Below are 17534 nucleotides of genomic sequence, written 5' to 3'. Positions count from 1 at the left end.
CTGTTATCAGTAGTTTATCACTTTTCATTTGTGAATAGTATTTTACTGAATGGGCTTATACCATTTGCCCATCCATTGTTATCTTTAACATTCTATCACATTCTCCACAGAGCCTCCTTTCTCTCCTCCATTTCCAGCATTCATCAGCTTTAGCGCTCCTAGAAGACAGTGCCACATAAGTTTATTTTCTCTAATCCTTTGGGAAAGAACTGAGGCTTTCTGATAACACTGAAAACAACCTGCCAGACACATGATCAGGACATTTTGAAAGTAGATTACACTGCCTTGCTTTCTATTGCTGTGATAAGCACTATGACCAAAAGCATCTTAGGGAGGAAAGGCTTTATTTAGGTTACACATCCTGATCATACACCATCACTGAGAGAAGCCAAGGTAGGAACTTGGAGGCAGGAACTGAAGCAGAGACCTTGGAGGAATGCTGCTTACTGCTTTGCTCCCCATAGCTCACTCAGCTTGCTTGCTTGTTTATAAAACCCAAGACTACCAAGAGGTGATGCTACCCACAATGGGCTGCACACACACACACACACACACACACACACACACACACACACACACACACACACACACACGTTTAATTATTATTTAAAAAATTACAGGCTAATCTAATATAGGCATTTTCTCAATTGAGGTTTTCTCTTCCAGGATAACTCTAGCTTATGTCAAGTTGACAAAACACTAACCAGGATGTAGATCTTCAAATCCCCACTAACTGCCAAGTGACATCTTTATTGTAAATTTACAAGACACCCTGAGCCCAAGCCTCTGGATGGGTTGCTCTCAAATTCCTGACCAATAGGAATTAGTTAGGATAATAAGCGTTTATTGTTTTCTAAGTCACTTACATTTGAAGTAATTGTTGTTACACAGCAATAAATAGCAGCTATGGACCACATAGTCTTCCTAAATTTAACAGGATCTTTAGTTTGCTTAGGTCTCCTGACGTCACTCTCTCATCCACTCTCGGTGGCATTATGAACACGGCACCTTTTGCTTTTCATTGACACTTTGACAGACTCAGGGCAGACAGGAATACATCCAAGGAGTTCCCCCATCTTATGTTAGACTTCAGGCTATTCTATTCAAAATAATGATACACATTTTTCTAAAACAGCTAAAACATAACCCGCTAAAAGGGGTGATGCTGAAGATTCCTTGTGTGGTAGTTGTTGGTTGCCTTGAACTTGTTTAAAACCTGGTGTTTGGGGTGATGCTGGTCCACATTCCTGATGAAGTTGGAATGGAGTGAATGTGTGGGTACAAAAATAAGCTGAGGAACTTCCCTTGTATGTGCTGATTTCCACATCTACCCACAAGCATTCTTTGGGGGTCATTTTGGGAGCATTTATTTATTTTTATTTTTACATTTATTTATTGTGTATATGTGTGCACACTGAGGACAACCTTCAGGAGACATTTCTCTGTTCCACAATGTCAGCTCTGGGGATCAAATGGAGGTTGTCAGGCTTGGTAGCAAACACTTTCGACCCCTGAACTATCTCTTGCAGCAGCTTGAAGGACAGTTTGAAAGGAACACCATGGACAGTGGAGTAGGCCAGACAACCTAGAGAGAGAGAAAGCAAAGCAGCCATAAACCGTAGCACACACTTAAGGTAAGGACACATCATAGGACAGCAATAAACTCAGTGAGTTGGGGCTGGGAATAGTTGCTTCACTATTTTTCAAAAGAGTAAGATTAAATCTCTACTTCAAATACCTAAAACTAAACTATGACAGAAAACTGATATCATGTGTGTTCCAGAAAGAAGACTGGATCAATCTCCCACCAACCCAGCTGTGAGAGATGGGCTTCTGATCACGAGTCACACTCCCTATGGTTGCCCAAAGCTACGGTGAAAAGGCCTCATAGCCATGTTGCTGAAAAGTCATGTTTCCATGAGGCTTATGTGGAAAACTGCTCAGAGCTTTTGGCATGTGTCCTGTACTTCATTTGTATGAATATTATTTTATTTTCCCAAAAGACAAGGCACTCTATTTATTACTTGGGCCTTGTCTGGTCCATTTAAAATCTAATTCAGCCAGGTAGAAGTCAGCATAGGTCTGGTCCAACATGTGGCAAGGTCAGGCTGTGGTCTTCCCTCCTTTAGGGTATTTGGCATCTCGGAAATGCCTGTTTCTCCTTCCTCTCTCTTCAGGGGGAACACCTGGATAGGCGGTGTAACATGTAGACATGGACATAAAAATTGTCACTTACCTTCAGCACCCAGGCCAGAAATGCAAACCATACCTCCACCCCTGGGTGATACCCATTAGCTGCACGACTACAGGGGACTTCAATCTGTGTTTTATATTCATGGCAGTAAATTCCAGAGAACTGCATGAAGACTTTAGGTCCAGGCCACCTGAATCTTACAAGACTTGACAGATTCCTCCGTTTAAAATAGCAACATTATCATGTGAGCTCTCCCCAAGGAAAAGGAAGGAAGAAGTGATGAGGATTTCAGACGGTAGGCATCTCTAGGGAGTGGAAGCCATCACATACATTTGTTCCTAGTAGGACCAGCTGACTGTTGAATTGCTGAGTCAGCTTGTTGCCCACTGTAGTTTCTACCAGTTCCTCAATTTAGAAGCCTCACTAGGGGTAGTACTTCCAGGTCATAGCTGGAACAGCCACCCATTTACACTTTCCTTCATAAGTTGTCTTGGTCATGGCATCTTACCATACCAATGGAATAGTAAACTAAGACCGACCGTTTTTTAAAATATGCATGCCAATACTGCCATCCTAACCCAGAAGCTCTCTCCAAGTGATAACCACTTTCAAATGAAAATTTGGTTGTCTCCAAGGGAGTCTCGCTGGGGAAACAAGCACTCTTAAGGGTAGGCCACATGCCCAGCAGGAGACGGCCAACAGAAAATAAACTCAACAGCATCTTTGTAGGTTCCTTGTCTCCTAATGTTGTGTAAGGGCTTTAAAAACAAATAAACAAAACCTTTTTTATTTTATTTATTCTCTCCCTCCTTCCCCTCCATCCTGCCTCTCTTCTCTCCCGCCCCCACCCACGGGCCCTTCACATATACATTATGGCTTCTGGTTTTGTGTTTGATAGGATTCCCGAGTGTGTGAACACACGGTCCTCTGCATCTCTATCTGTCTCCTGTGCTTTTGCTTGTACCCTTTTCCTTCTGTTTGTTTTGTTCTATCCCAACAACTTTGGTTTTGTGTTATCTTATTATTTTGTTTATTATCCTTTAGAAGCCTGTTAGTTTTCTAATGAGAGACAGAAAGGGGGTGGATCTGGTTGGAAGGAGAGATGGGAAGGAGCTATATGGATTAGATGGAGGTGAAACTGTAATCAAGATGGATGTATTATATGAGAAAAAAAGTGTTTTCAATAAAAAATAAATTATACAATATACCTGCCAGATGCACTCAATTTGATGAATTAAATACTGCAAGTTTTGAAAATACAGAATATCCACAACTCAATAATAGTTGGTGCCATCAACAGTACTCTTCCACAAATAAACATGTCATCTTGACAAAAAAAAAATAAAGAGAAATATCTGAGTTGAGTAATATCACAGGAAATTGGATCTAACAGACATCTACAGAACACCCCATTCAAACACTGTCAAAAGAACACACATTCTGCTCAGCAGCCCATGGAGCTTTCTCGAGTACAGATAATATAATAAGAAATAAACTAAGTTTTAGCTAATATAAGAACACTATTAAAATTTCTTGTATTCTTTCTGACCACAATGGAGTAAAACTAGAATTCGTCAGCAAGAGAAGATACACAACATACACAAACTCACTGAGCTTTGACAGCCCACTATTGACAGATGAATGGGTCATTTAAAAAATAAAGAAAGAAGTTTGAAAATTCCTATAATCAAATGAAAATGAAAATACAACACATTAAGATGTAGCATACAATGAATATTGTCTTAAGAGGTAAGTTTGTAGCTGAGAGTACCTGTGTTCAAAATTAGAGAGATCCCAAAGAAATGATTTCAAAATACATCTCAAAGCTTGCATGTCTGGGCATGGTGGTACACTCCTTTAATCCCAGAACTCAGTAGGCAAGCAGATCTTTGTGAGTTCTAGGCCAACTTGGTCCACATAGAAGGTTTCAAGATAGTTGGGGTAACATAGTGAGATTCTGTCTCTTTCTTCTTTTGGGGGGAGGTTCTTTGTTTGTTTGTTTTTCAAGAGATGTTTCTGAAACTAGCTCTGTTGACCAGGCTGGCCTAGAACTGAGAAATCTGCCTGCCTCTGCCTCTAGAGTGCTGAAATTAAAGGCAGGCACCACTATTCCCAGCAAATACACTTTTCTTTCTTTTTATTCTTTTGTGTTTGTTTGTTTGTTTGTTTGCTTGTTTGTTTCAAGACAGGGTTTCTCTGTGTAGCCCTGGCTGTGCTTGTTTGTTTGTTTGTTTGTCTGTCTGTTTGTTTGTTTGTTTCAAGACAGGGTTTCTCTGTGTAGCCCTGGCTGTGCTTGTTTGTTTGTTTGTTTGTTTGTTTGTTTCAAGACAGGGTTTCTCTGTGTAGCCCTGGCTGTCCTGGAACTCAATCTGTAGACTAGGCTGGCCTTGAACTCAGACGTTTTCCCACCTATGCCTCCCGAGAGCTGGAATTAAAGGCATGCACCACCACTGCCCAACACCCTGTTTCAAACAATACAAAACAAAAAACTTTGGATGAACTAGAACAAGCCACCCATAAAATGAGAATGGAAAGAAATAATTAGGATCATGGAAGAAATTAATGAAATAGAAATGGAGAAAACACAAATGATCACTAAAACGAAGAGGCTGTTCTTTCAGAAAATAAGCAAGACTGACAAGCTCTTAGCCAAGCCAGCCAAAAGAAAGATCCAAATTAATAAAAATGGAGATCAAAAGGGAGACATTAAGACAGATACCAACAAATTTCAGAAAATCATAAGGACATGCCTAAAATCCTTATATTCCACTTACATAGAATATCTAAAAGAAATGGGTGAGATTCTAGATGCATGTAGCCCACCAACATTAGCCATGGTGACATAAATAACTCAAGTGGTTCCATGACAAACAATGATGTTGAAATAGTAACAACAACAACAACAACAAAAACCTCCCAACTTAAAATCAAGTGGATTTCCTACTAAAGTCTACCAGATCTTTGGAGAACCAACACCAAAAACTGCCAAACTGTCCCACATAAAAGAAAGATAATGGATCCTGCCAAATTCTTTTCAATAAACTAGTATTACCTTGATAGCAATTTCAGATCAAGACTCAATAAAAGTTCTACAAACTAATCTCCCTGGTGAACATAGATGTAAAATTTTCTCAATAAAATACTTCAAATAGAATTCAGGAACACATGAAAACAATTAGTCACCATGATAAAACTGGCTTCATTCCATAGATGCAGGGATAGTTAAATATACACATAAGGAATACAATACATCATATAAAAGGACAGAAATCACATGATCATCTCAATATATAAATTGCTTTTGACAAAATGTAACAAACTTCATGATAAAAATCCTGAGGGAAATGAGAGTAGAAAAAACATAACTCAAAATAATAAAGATTACCTATGATATGCCTATGGCTAACAAGATATTAACTCAAAGCATTTCCCCAAAACAGAAATAAAACAAAGGTGCCACAGTTTGACCTTTTATTTGAGGCAGGGTCCCTCTACATAGCCCTGGCTGACTCGCTACATTAGCAGGCTGGCCTCCGACTCACAGAGAGAGGTCTGCCTGCCTTGGCCTCTCAAATGCTGGGATTAAAGGTGCATGGCCATGCCTGGCTGCTCACATTGTTCACTCTTATTTAATAGAATGCTTTAGGTCTTATCTAGAGCAGTAAGACAAGTGGATGCAAATAGGGAAGAAGTCCTTATTTGCATGTGATATGCTTTTATATATTAGAAACTCTAAACATTCCACAAGAAATCTCTTAGAGCTGATGATCACTGTCAGTCAATGGAAAGATATATAATTAGCATAGCAAAACCAATGGTGTCCTACACATCAAGAACAAACAATGTGAAACAGTTGCATTCACGATTACCTTTAAAAGAAAAAACAACTGGAATAAACCTTATCACAACAAACAATCTCTACCATGAGAACTAAAGTGCTGAAGAGTAAAAATGGCACAGGAAAATGGAAAGCCCTCCCATCCTCATGGGTTGGTGGAATTACTATTCTGGAAGTGGCCAGCTTATTGAAAGCAATCTGTACATTCAGTACATCTCCATCAAAACCCACACAGATGGCGCTGCTTAAACTCCAGGAGTGACAAAACAAAACAGAAGTCATGTATCTGGAAAAGGGAGAGGCACTAATGGGGTTAGAAGAGACAGAGACAAGATGAGAACTACTCAGACAGCATGCATTATACACATGTGTAAAATTGTGAAAGAACAAGCTTAATTTAAAAATCCAATTCTATTCCACACAGAAACGGGAAAAAATAATTAAAAACTCACTTTGAAGCACTAAAGATCCTGAATAGCCAAAGCAATCCTAGGCAAAAAGAATAATGTTGGAGGTTCACCACACCTGATTTCAAGTTATGCCTCAGAACCTGGTAACAAAACAGCATGGCACTGGCATAAAAACATACTTACAGATCAGTGGAATAGTGAAAATCCAAATACAAACCTGTGCTGTTACAGCCGCCTGACTATAAAAATGGGAGAAAAGGATAAATTGGAGGGGAAAAAACCAGACTTTTCAAACACTGGTGCTGGGAAAATTGGATATCCACATGTACAAGGTTGAAACTAGATCACCCTACACAAAAATTAATTCAAAGTTAATCGAAGGCCTTACTGTAAGAAAAAAAGCTTAGAGATAGTTAGATGATAAACTACAGGTGTTGGCAAAGGCAGACTTCAAAAAGAGTGAGGCTTGAGTCATTCAGGAAATAATGCTCGCTCACAAAGGGACATCATGAAAGTTAAAAGGTTTCTACTCAGCAAAGCAGAAGTTAACTGAATGAAGATCTGCCAGCTTTGTATCAGACAAAAGATTAGTAAATAGAACATACAATGAACTCTAACTCAAGCAAAAAAAATTAAACAATCCAGTGAACAAATAGACTAATAAAATAGTTCTCAAAAGAGGAAATACATATGAACAATAAACCTGTGGGGGGAAAAAACTCCACTCCACTGTTCATCACAGAAATGAAAAGTAAAACAATATTGAGACTCTGCCTCACTCTAGTTAGAATTAGTGATTACCAAAACAAATATCAAGAAATGCTGGTGAAGGGGTGGAAAAGGGGAGAACCTAGAAACAACGTTGACAGAGGAGAACTAGCCCACTCACCCTGGAAACCAACATGGAAGTTCCTCAGCAAACCTGAAAATAGATCAACCAAATGTCTTAGTCCTAGCTATTGGCCAGCAGGACTCCAAGGCGACATACCAAAGCTGCTTTCACAATGAGGTTTATTACCCACTGCTCACAATGCTGAAGATGTGGAACCAGGGTAGGTGTCCAATAGCAGAAGAATGGATTAAAAGGGGCAATACATATAGAAATTTCTCCACCATACAGAATGAAGTTATGTTTTTTGCAGAAAAAGGAAACAACTCTATAGAAATGACTTTTCCTTGTCTCACATTTTCTCTTCTATGTGATCCCTAGATTCTATACAGATTCATAAAGCTGCCATGACATTGTCTAAGAAGACAAAGGAAATTAAAGGGGGTGTGAAGGGCACAGAGAGGCAGGGTGGGAGATATATGGTGGTGAATATGCTCAATTCGTAAAGTTTACTTTTATGAAAATGGCTTTATATAACAATACTATATATAATGTATAATGAATATACAATAAAAACTCAAAGAAGGTAGCTAAGAAATAATATAAAAGCACACAAGTAAATCAAATGAAGTAAACTCAGGGAAACTGCAAAGCCTGTTAAAGAGAGTATAAATAACAAATCAATTAAGGAGATTAAAATACTCAATTTAGCCAAGAAAGGGGCAAAAGTAGAAAGAGCAAACTGCAAAATAGAAACCTTCAGACAGTATAATTTAGCCCAATCACACTGAGAGTCCTTCTCTGTGTGGGTGTTCTAATGTGGAGACTGTTGAATTGAGAACAAAAGCAGGATCCTCCTGTTCTCACCTCTGGGGCCATTTGTTTCTAAGTTTTGCCCTGTAAAAGTTCAAGAAGGCAAGAGAAACAGACAGTATTTCTTCTGACTTCCCGAGACCTACATCCAATTTTGTAAGTAATAAGATGACAGAGTTCCCCTGAGGGGATCTTGTCAAAACCTAAAAATAGTCAAGAAAACTTTGACTTCCATATTCCCCTCATCCGTCATTAGCACGCAGTTTGGACGGATATTACTGGGTTTTTATTTCACTTCCTTTCAACAGAATTTATGTCAAGGTTTAAAGGGTTTATACAGGTTTATGCTTCTAAAAAATTCTTTACACAAACTCCTAAACCCTAAGGTATAGTCCACGAAAGGCTTACACAGAAAAAATTAATAGAGACTTAGAATTTCTGTATGAAAGAGAACAGTTTACCGTAGAGAACTCAAGAAATAGCCATTATACTGAACATATATCAGAGCACTGTGCCTTTAAATTGAAGAAGACAGGCTCCATATTTCTTTCTTAGAAACAACAGCTGGAGGTAGCCAATCTCAAACTTCACCCTGGGACTTGAACCAAAGGCATTATGGCAGGACACTTATTAAGTACCAACTACAGTTACATCAGCTCTTAAAAATATGTGGGTGGGTATGTGAGGAGAGAAATGAGGGCCAAAACTTGGATGGTCTTGGAAGCTGAAGGAAGATTCTAAATTGTGTGCAGAGAAAACATTATTGCCAATACTTATCATGTACCATTTAATCATAATAATTTAAGAGAAGAAATCACTTTAGGGTAATACCCAAAGCCCTCACATGCCATCATAATTCTCCTGACTCTTGATTTTTTGCTTTTTTATTTCTTATCATTGTACACAAAGATGTGCTTCAAAAGTTATTTTCTTCCAAGTGTATCACGTACTTTGAAGTGCCCTCACTCTTTATCTTAACGATCGAGTTAATTGTCCATTTAGTCTATTAAAATGTGAGATCTGTTTGAGAAAAGCTTCTGTCTCTTCTATTCTCTCCACATACCCCTGGCTTTGTTAAATGTCTGAGAACACTTATGGGGTGAGAAAAAACTGCCACTTATCTTACCCTCTTTATCATACACAAATCATTCTACAAATGATCTACACTATCAAAGCTAATAATTAAGTCAACTTTACATAGTATAACAAAATCCCTGACCAACTGCGCAAAGAGAAAAGTTTTAGTCAGCTCATAGTTGTGGAGTTTCCAGTCCAAGATCAGGCAGCCCATTGTGTCTCTTGTGCGGAAATCACATCATGCTTGGAACAAATGACATGGCAAACTGGTTACAATGTGAGCCAAGATCAGAGCGAGACTAACACCAGGAACCTGCAAGTTCTTGGGAGAGTACATTTTCAATGACATGAGAAATGCCCTCCATAAGGATTGACCTCCTTAAAGACCATAGTCTTTTGTAAAACAGTTCTACCCTTGGGACCAAACATTTATCACATTGACCTATGGCACATACCCCTCATTCAAATGATAGCACCCAAGAACAGGTATGAAATGCTCACTGCTTTAACTGGCCTGCCCCAAAATATATGCCAAAGCTTTTTAACATTAAAAAGAAATAAGCAAAATTTAAAGCACTCAATGAGGATATTTTGGAACATAATTAGCTATTAAAACAGTAAAAAATAGAGTCCACCCCTCTATATTAGTCATATTTCTGTTGCAATTATGCTATATAACAAATAATCCCAGGAACTCAGTTGGCTGATCAGTACTTCTTTTGTTTCTAACATCTGCAGAATAGCTGCAGTTGACCTAATCTCATCTTGAACTAACAATATTTAGCTTCTGGCTGCCAATTGGGTTCAAGTTTCCACCTGGTCATTAACCAGTAGTTACACCAGACGGGTCTCTCCCTTTATGGAGACAGGCTCTCTTCATGGAGAAAAACAGAAATATATGAGGCCAAGCTAAATGATTCAGACACTTATACCCTTTGTTCCTATCACTTGGCTCTCATTTCTTTATCAAAACAAGTCACATGGCCAAGTCTTGCAACAACAGAGCGGAGAAATATACTCTTCATCCTCTGGGGAGAAATTCTCCAATTTCCCATGGCAGAGACACTGGGTGTCTCAGTTTCTCTTCTCTTGTGATTAAAAATATTCTGACAAGAGAAAATTAAGAGGGAAGAGGTTTATTTTAGCTCATGGTTCAAGATGCAGTCCATCATTGTGGGCAAGTCAATACAGTTGAAGAGGTTCATTACATGACATCCACAGTGAGAAGTAGAGAGCAATGAATACATGTGTGCTGTGCAGTTCCCTTTCCCCATGTATACAGTCCAGGATCCCAGCCAGGGAATGATGCCACCCACAGTGGGTGGGTCTTCCCAACTCAATTAATGTAACCAAGATAATCCCCCAGAGGCATGCTCAGAGGCCCATCTCCCAGATTATTCTAGATTCTATCAAGATGGCAATTAACACTAACCATCACAACTCCACCCTTGTCTATTTGACTCTCAAACTTATCACTTTGAAGCCATGGCCTTCCTCCTTTTGTCCCAAAAATCTCATGTTTATCTCACAATGAAAAATAGAGTACAACTTTAAAAAGCCCATAGTCTCTAACAATTCCAGCAGTTTGAAAGGCCAACGTCTTTAAAAGTCAAAAGTTCTAACTGTAAGTTCCTATAAAATCAAAGTCAAGTTACATATTTCCAACGCAGAGCGGCACAAAGTGAATATCACCATTACAAAGTGGAATAACTGGGGCACAGCAAGAAACAATCCCAGCAAAACAAAACAAAAATCCAGCAAAGAAAACACCAAACACTGTGGCCCTATATCTGGAATGAAGTGCTTATAATGTACTTAGCAAGGCTCCAAAATGCTTAAGCAGGCCCACCTCTCCATCTCTGTTGCCTGTAGCACACACAGATTATCTCCAGGTCTGAATCCACTCCATATCCACAGCTTTGCTAGGCAGCCATTCCATGGTCCTGTCATCTCCATTATTCTGAGCTCCCTATTGTAACTTAGACTTCACCCTCACCACTTCACTCAGCAGACTCTCAGTGGCTGTCTCCGGGGACTCTGTCCTTCCACACAGTGCCTGCCTCAGCTGCTCATCATGACTCCCCAGTCTTGCATCTTTCAAAACCGGTACCATGTGAACAAAGCTGCCACTCTTTGCTGCCAGCTGAGGGTGGAGGCTGGCCCTCCTTGACCGCAGCTACATCAGCTTCTGTGTGCCAGCCCTGGGAAACACTTTGCTAGGCAGTTGCTTTTAAGAAGCTTAAGCTCTCTACATTTAAATGAATTTGGATCTTCACAAGCTGGGGCCACCATGGAGCAGGGTTTACCCCTCAGAAAATCTTTACAGTTAGCTCAACACAGCACAGCTTTCCCTTCAGTGGTGCTGGTCTCTAAGAATTACAGCTGCTTTCTCAGCACCAGACTGGATGCTCTCCTCTCTTAAAATTCTTCTACCAAACAGTTCAATCCACTATCTTTAAATTCAGCTCCAATTAAGTCCCTAGTACATGAATAGAATGAAGCCAGACTCCCGGTCAAAATATCACATGAATGGTCCTTAGCCCAGTCCCTCACAGAGTTCTTGTTCCTCTCTGAATCCTTAGAAGCCAGGCCTCCACTGTTCACATTTTTCTCAAGTTTCCACCAGGATGATCCATTCATTTCTTTTTCCAGCATACTATGACTTTTGTAAACGAAGTTCCAAACTCTTCCACATTCCAGCCACAAAATAGTTCCCTAGGCCCAGGAACTATATAATCAGGTTTATCACAGAAAGAGCCCCAATCTCAATCTCATTTTCTGTCTTAGTTTCTCTTTTGTTGCTATGATAAAATAACTTGACAAAAGCAACTTAAAGAGTAATAAAGATTATTTTTATCTCACATTTTACGGTCAATCATGGCTGGGAAGTTGAGGCAGCAGGAGCTGGAAACAGCTGATCACACCACACCTGCAGTCAGAAGAAAGCAAAGAATACATACACTCTGTTCATTTCCCTTTCACTGCATATATAGGCCAGGATCTCAGGCAGGTAATAATGCCACCTACAGTGGGTGGGTCCCGCCACATCAATTACTGTAATCAAAATCATTCCCCACAAGGATGCCCAGAGGCCCATCTTCCAGTTTGCTCTACATTCTATCAAGTTGACAATTAGCACTTTCACACTGAGCATCTAAGTTTATATAACAGAAGCAATACAAACTGAGAGCAACTATTTAATGCCTCACTCAGAAATCCCATGTGTTACAGAGAAAGAGGTAAAGAAATTAGTGAAACAGGGCAGTATGTCTGCAAAAATTTAATTTAGAAGAAATCATGCACATAAACCACATTTAATAACTCAAGATGGACTTCATTCTCCCTCCTTAGGATAAATACAAGTCACTTGTGTCCAAAAGCGCTTTTCCTAGGTTCTTAAGTGCAGTATTCTTTTAAACATGTTAAGAATGCTCTCTTGGAGCTGGAGAGATGACCCATTGGATAAGAGAGTTTGCTGCTCTTCCAGAGGACCTGTGTTCAGTTCCCAGCATCCACATTGGGCCACTCACAACGTCCTGTAACTCCAGCTCCAGACCATCCAACACCTTAATGTTGTCCCCACTAGTACCCTTACACATATGACATACACACATACAGACATACAGATAAAAATGTTAGAAAAGTACAGAATCCCTGCTAGAAACACGGGTACCTTTGTTCCTCTCAGCTAATTCCTATTCACAGCTCAGGTCTCTGCTGAGAGTTCTTTGGATGCAGACTTTCTTCACTTCCTATTAGCCAAATCAGGGACAAAATTCCATTATAACTTGTATTGTAAAATCATCAGTTTTTAAGTTTTGATAATTTTGTGCTTATACACAATGTACTGTGGTTGTATTTATCTCTGTCCATCGCTTTCTCTTATCCTCTTCGGATATACTTCTCCTCAGCTAATCCCTTTAACTCTCTCCTGATTTCATGGTGTGTGTGTGTGTGTGTGTGTGTGTGTGTGTGTGTGTGTGTGTGTGTGTGTGTATGTGTGTGTGTGAAGGTTTTGTGTAGATGATCACAACTACTGTGTATTAATGACTACAATGGCCATGTCATATCCAGAAGACAGTATTTTGTAGTACCTCTCCCCATCTTCCAGTTCTTACAGTGTTTCTACTCCATCTTACATGATGTTCCTTGAGTTTAGAGAGGGCAATATAGATGTTTCACTTGGAGTTGAGCATTCAACTGTCCCTTACTCTCAGCACTTGGACCAGTTAGGAGTCTGTACCGACCATCACCCACTGCCAAAGGAAGCTTCCCTGAGGAAGGCTGAGAGCTGCACTGGTCTATTGGTGTAGACATCATTAGAAAGCAGTATAACTGCATTTGCATTTAGCAAAACATCAATAGTAGCTTCCTCTAGAGCATATGGCCTTCCCAGCCACAGGCTTCTGGCCACCATTACAATACTAGATATTATTCCTTCCCAAGGAATAAGCCTTGAATCTAATTAGGAATTAGTTGGTTACTACCTCGACAGTCATACCACCAGTGGGGATGTCTCTTAAAGCCCATCCCCAATGGTGTGCTTCCTCTGGAAGGCCATGCCTTCTAAACCTCCCAGAAAGCACTACTAACTGGGGGCCAGGTGTTCAAGTACCTAAGCTGATGGGGACTATTTTTCATTCAAACTACCACACACACCCTGACCAGTAGCAACATAAGGGAGGAAATGGTTTATTTAGCCCACAATTTCAAGTTTCGGTCTATTGTTGATGAGAAGTCAAGGTAGGAACTCAAGCAACTAGTCATACCTCACCCACAGTCAAGAGCAGAAAAGAACAAATGCGCCCATCATGCTGCCTACTTACCAGCTAGCTTTCATCCCCACCTTTCTCTGGTCTCACATAGTTCGTGGCTCCTCATCTAAGGAATGTTTCACCCGCAATGGGCTGAGTCCTTCTACACCAATTAACAGTCAAAACAATCCCCCTATTGACATGCCCACATAACAACCTGATCTTGGTTTCCTCAATTGAGGCTCTCTTAGGTGATTCGTGGTTGTGACAGGTTGACATTTGAAACTAACCAGTAGTGTTGGTCAATTTGTTAACAAGCATTTTTTTTTCAAATGCTTCTGGCCACCATTACAATACTAGACATTATTCCTTCCCAAGGAATAAGCCTTGAATCCAATTAGGAATTTTAATGTATTTTTATTCATTCATTTTTTTGTGTCTGTATATGTGTGTATACATGTCTGAAAGTGTGTGGGCCAGTGCATACATGCAGACATCAAAAGAGACCACTAGATTTTCTTCTCTAACACTTTCTGTTTGCCTCTTTCAATGCAGGATCTCTCACTGGACTTGGATCTTTTGTTTTATTCAGCTAGGCTAGAAGCCAGCAAGCCCCAACCATCATCTAGTCTCTGCCCTACTCAGAGCTGAGATTGCAGAAATCAGTGGGGACTACCAGCTTGTTCTGTGAGTGTCAGGATCTCAATGATGGTCCTCATGACTGAAGAATAAGCATTCTTGAGGCATCCCTCCAGCTCTTTAAATGACATTTTTTTGTTACCAAAAGAAATTCACATGTCAATCCTATGTACTTTAGCAAGTGTTTTCTCTAGACTGAGAGGCATATACTTTCAAGCATGCTAACTTTGTTCAGTATAATAACCACTACTTATATGAATCTATTTAAATAAACTTAAATTTACCTATGTTAACTAAAATTTTAAATTTAGTTCCTTAGTTGCATTGGCCACATTTCAAGTACTTAAGAGCCATCATAGGCTATTAGAAACCATACTGGTCACAGAAAGAAAAAAAAAATTATCCTACATTTTCATGAAGTTCTCCTGGGAAGGCTTGCTTCAGAAGAAACAATCAAATATGTAACCAAATTCTGCTCTGTTAAGTTCTTCTAAAGAAGTGTGACTCCTCTCAAGTCATCACTGATTTTAACTCAGATCCATCAACTACTATCAGCTTCTTTCTATATATCTTTATTTCTCCCTGAGTATGCTTTGGTCTGGTTTTTGTAAATTCCTACTTAGAAATTTTGCAAGTGATGTCTCTTATGGAAATTATATACTGCCAGTTTAAAACAACCTTATATGCCACTTTTCTGCCAAGATGTCACTTTCTACCATTACAAAGATACTTACTCACCAGCATTTAGGACTCTTGACAGTCTGGGGTCAGCTTTCCTTCCCAGTCTTATTTCCCATCACTTGCAACTGCTACAGTCAGATTCATCCTCCCTCCCTCCCTCCTGCCCCACCTTCTCCCTCTCCCATTTCTATTTCACAGCCTCACTTTCACACATTGCTGCACTTCATAAATTCACCAAATATCCCTAGTCTCACTGCATCTGCTTTACAATAATTTTCAAAGTATGCCTATTTATGATGTTATGTTAGCTCTGAATCATATATTGCCTCTGTCATCACTTGTGTTTCCACTATTTTATTTTGATTAAATAGTAATGTATTAATGTATGCATTTCTCTTCTACCATAAAATAAACTTTGAAGATTAGAGTTTTGTATTGTGTAGCTAGAAGTTTTCCTATATCCTGCCTGGTGTGCATCCTCTCAGACTCAAGTAAACACACAGAGGCTTATATTAATTATAACTGCTTGGCCATTAGCTCAGGCTAACTACTGACTAGCACTTACATTTAAACTCAGCCCATTTCTGTTAATCTATGTATCGCCATGTGTTCCATGGCTTTACCTGTGTGTCACTACATGCAGCTCCCTGGACAGTGGGATGGCATCTCCTCACTCAGCCTTCCTCTTCCCAGAACTCTCCTTGTCTGCTTATCCCGCCGATACTTCCTGCCTGGCTACTGGCCAATCAGCATTTTATCAAACCAGTGTACAAAAGCATTATTCTACAGCAGTATTGCATCACTTATCTCCTGCAGAAGTTAGGACAATACAGTAGTATCAAATAGGAGAGGGAGGTGTCTTCATGCATGTACACATATAATAAGTATATGAATTTGTATATAAATTAACATGTGTATATGTATAAGTTATTGATGAATAAATTAATACATGAGTAAATCTTACTGTAGTCTCACAGGTTTGCATTGGCATATGTCTTTAATTTTCATGGTAAATTATTCAGATACTATATAGGAAAACCATGTATCATGCTAAAAACCACTTACCAATCAAGACTCAAAACTTCCTTACAAAGGCAACTACTTCTTTCTAATTATCATTGTATTTGGTCTCTTCCTTCTGCCTTGGTAATTTGTGCATTAAAACAAGTCTGAAAATGACTCTTCTGAAGTCTGAACCCAGTTTGTGAGCTAGACACATACATTTCTTTTGTTTGTTTGTTTGTTTGTTTGTTTGTGCTATATCACAAGTTGGTCTTGCTACACAGTCAAGCCCAGGCTTTTCTTGAGCTTTTTAATCCCCCTGCCTCTGCCCATGAAGTGCTAGAACTATAGTTGTGCCCACCACATTCAGCTAGAAATACCTTTTATTTGACAGAGTCAGAGCAACACTACTTGAAAGAACATGGCTTGTGTTAATACTCAATGGCATATAATTTCAACAAAGAAGGCACATGGAACCCACATCCACTTAATCCAAATAAGTGTCAAGCTTAATAAATTAGTCATCTTTAAAATGATACAAAAACACATTTTGAGTCTGTCTTACCATGATGTTGATACAGATCTCAATTTTCAATTCTTATGTCCTCTGAAGGAGAGCACTACAGTTAATTCAAATTACTCATATTGAGGTGAAAGACAGGGATTTGAATAATACTGAGTAATAAATAGAAGTTATTTAAGTTGGATACTGCAGTATGTTTTAACATTTTAATAGATGTGCCAAACTTGCTAGTGATTCTATTTTACACAAACTCTGAGCACCATAGTGTGTGAGTTTATATTTTGGTTCAAGTCTTTCAGACTAGCTCTGGCTACTTTCTTCTCTCATCTTGATTAGCTGGTAAAAGTTCTGTTGTCTCCCCAACCTCCCCTGTGTGCAAAATAGTTGGGCATTTAAATTCAAAGGGCTTTTCTGAATGCAAAACAAGAATCTCTGAGATGTCAGCAGCCTCACAGCTGGGCACATGAGGTGCAAATGCAGCTCTATCCTCTTTTTTCTGATTTGATCCAGAATCTTAGTTCCACCTTTATATAATTGCTTCTCCTCATGAATTAGTGTGTACCATTTTGTATGTATTTTGCTAAGCAAACAGTCTTGTTACATTTCCACACGTGACTATAATCACCTTTGATCACATTCACATCCTGTCACTCTTTCTTACCCACTCTGCTCCTTCTTCACAGCCCCTTCTCCATCCTTAGGACTCTCCCATCTTAGTTTCTCTTCTGTTTCTGGTGCTGTACACTCTTTAAAAAGGAACTCAAGGAGGAAAGG

Source organism: Peromyscus maniculatus, chromosome 4 (assembly GCF_049852395.1).
Source record: "Peromyscus maniculatus bairdii isolate BWxNUB_F1_BW_parent chromosome 4, HU_Pman_BW_mat_3.1, whole genome shotgun sequence".
In the NCBI taxonomy this organism is placed as follows: Eukaryota; Metazoa; Chordata; class Mammalia; order Rodentia; family Cricetidae; genus Peromyscus; species Peromyscus maniculatus.
The sequence above is the reverse complement of the archived record's forward strand: the minus strand, read 5'-3'. Positions refer to the sequence as shown.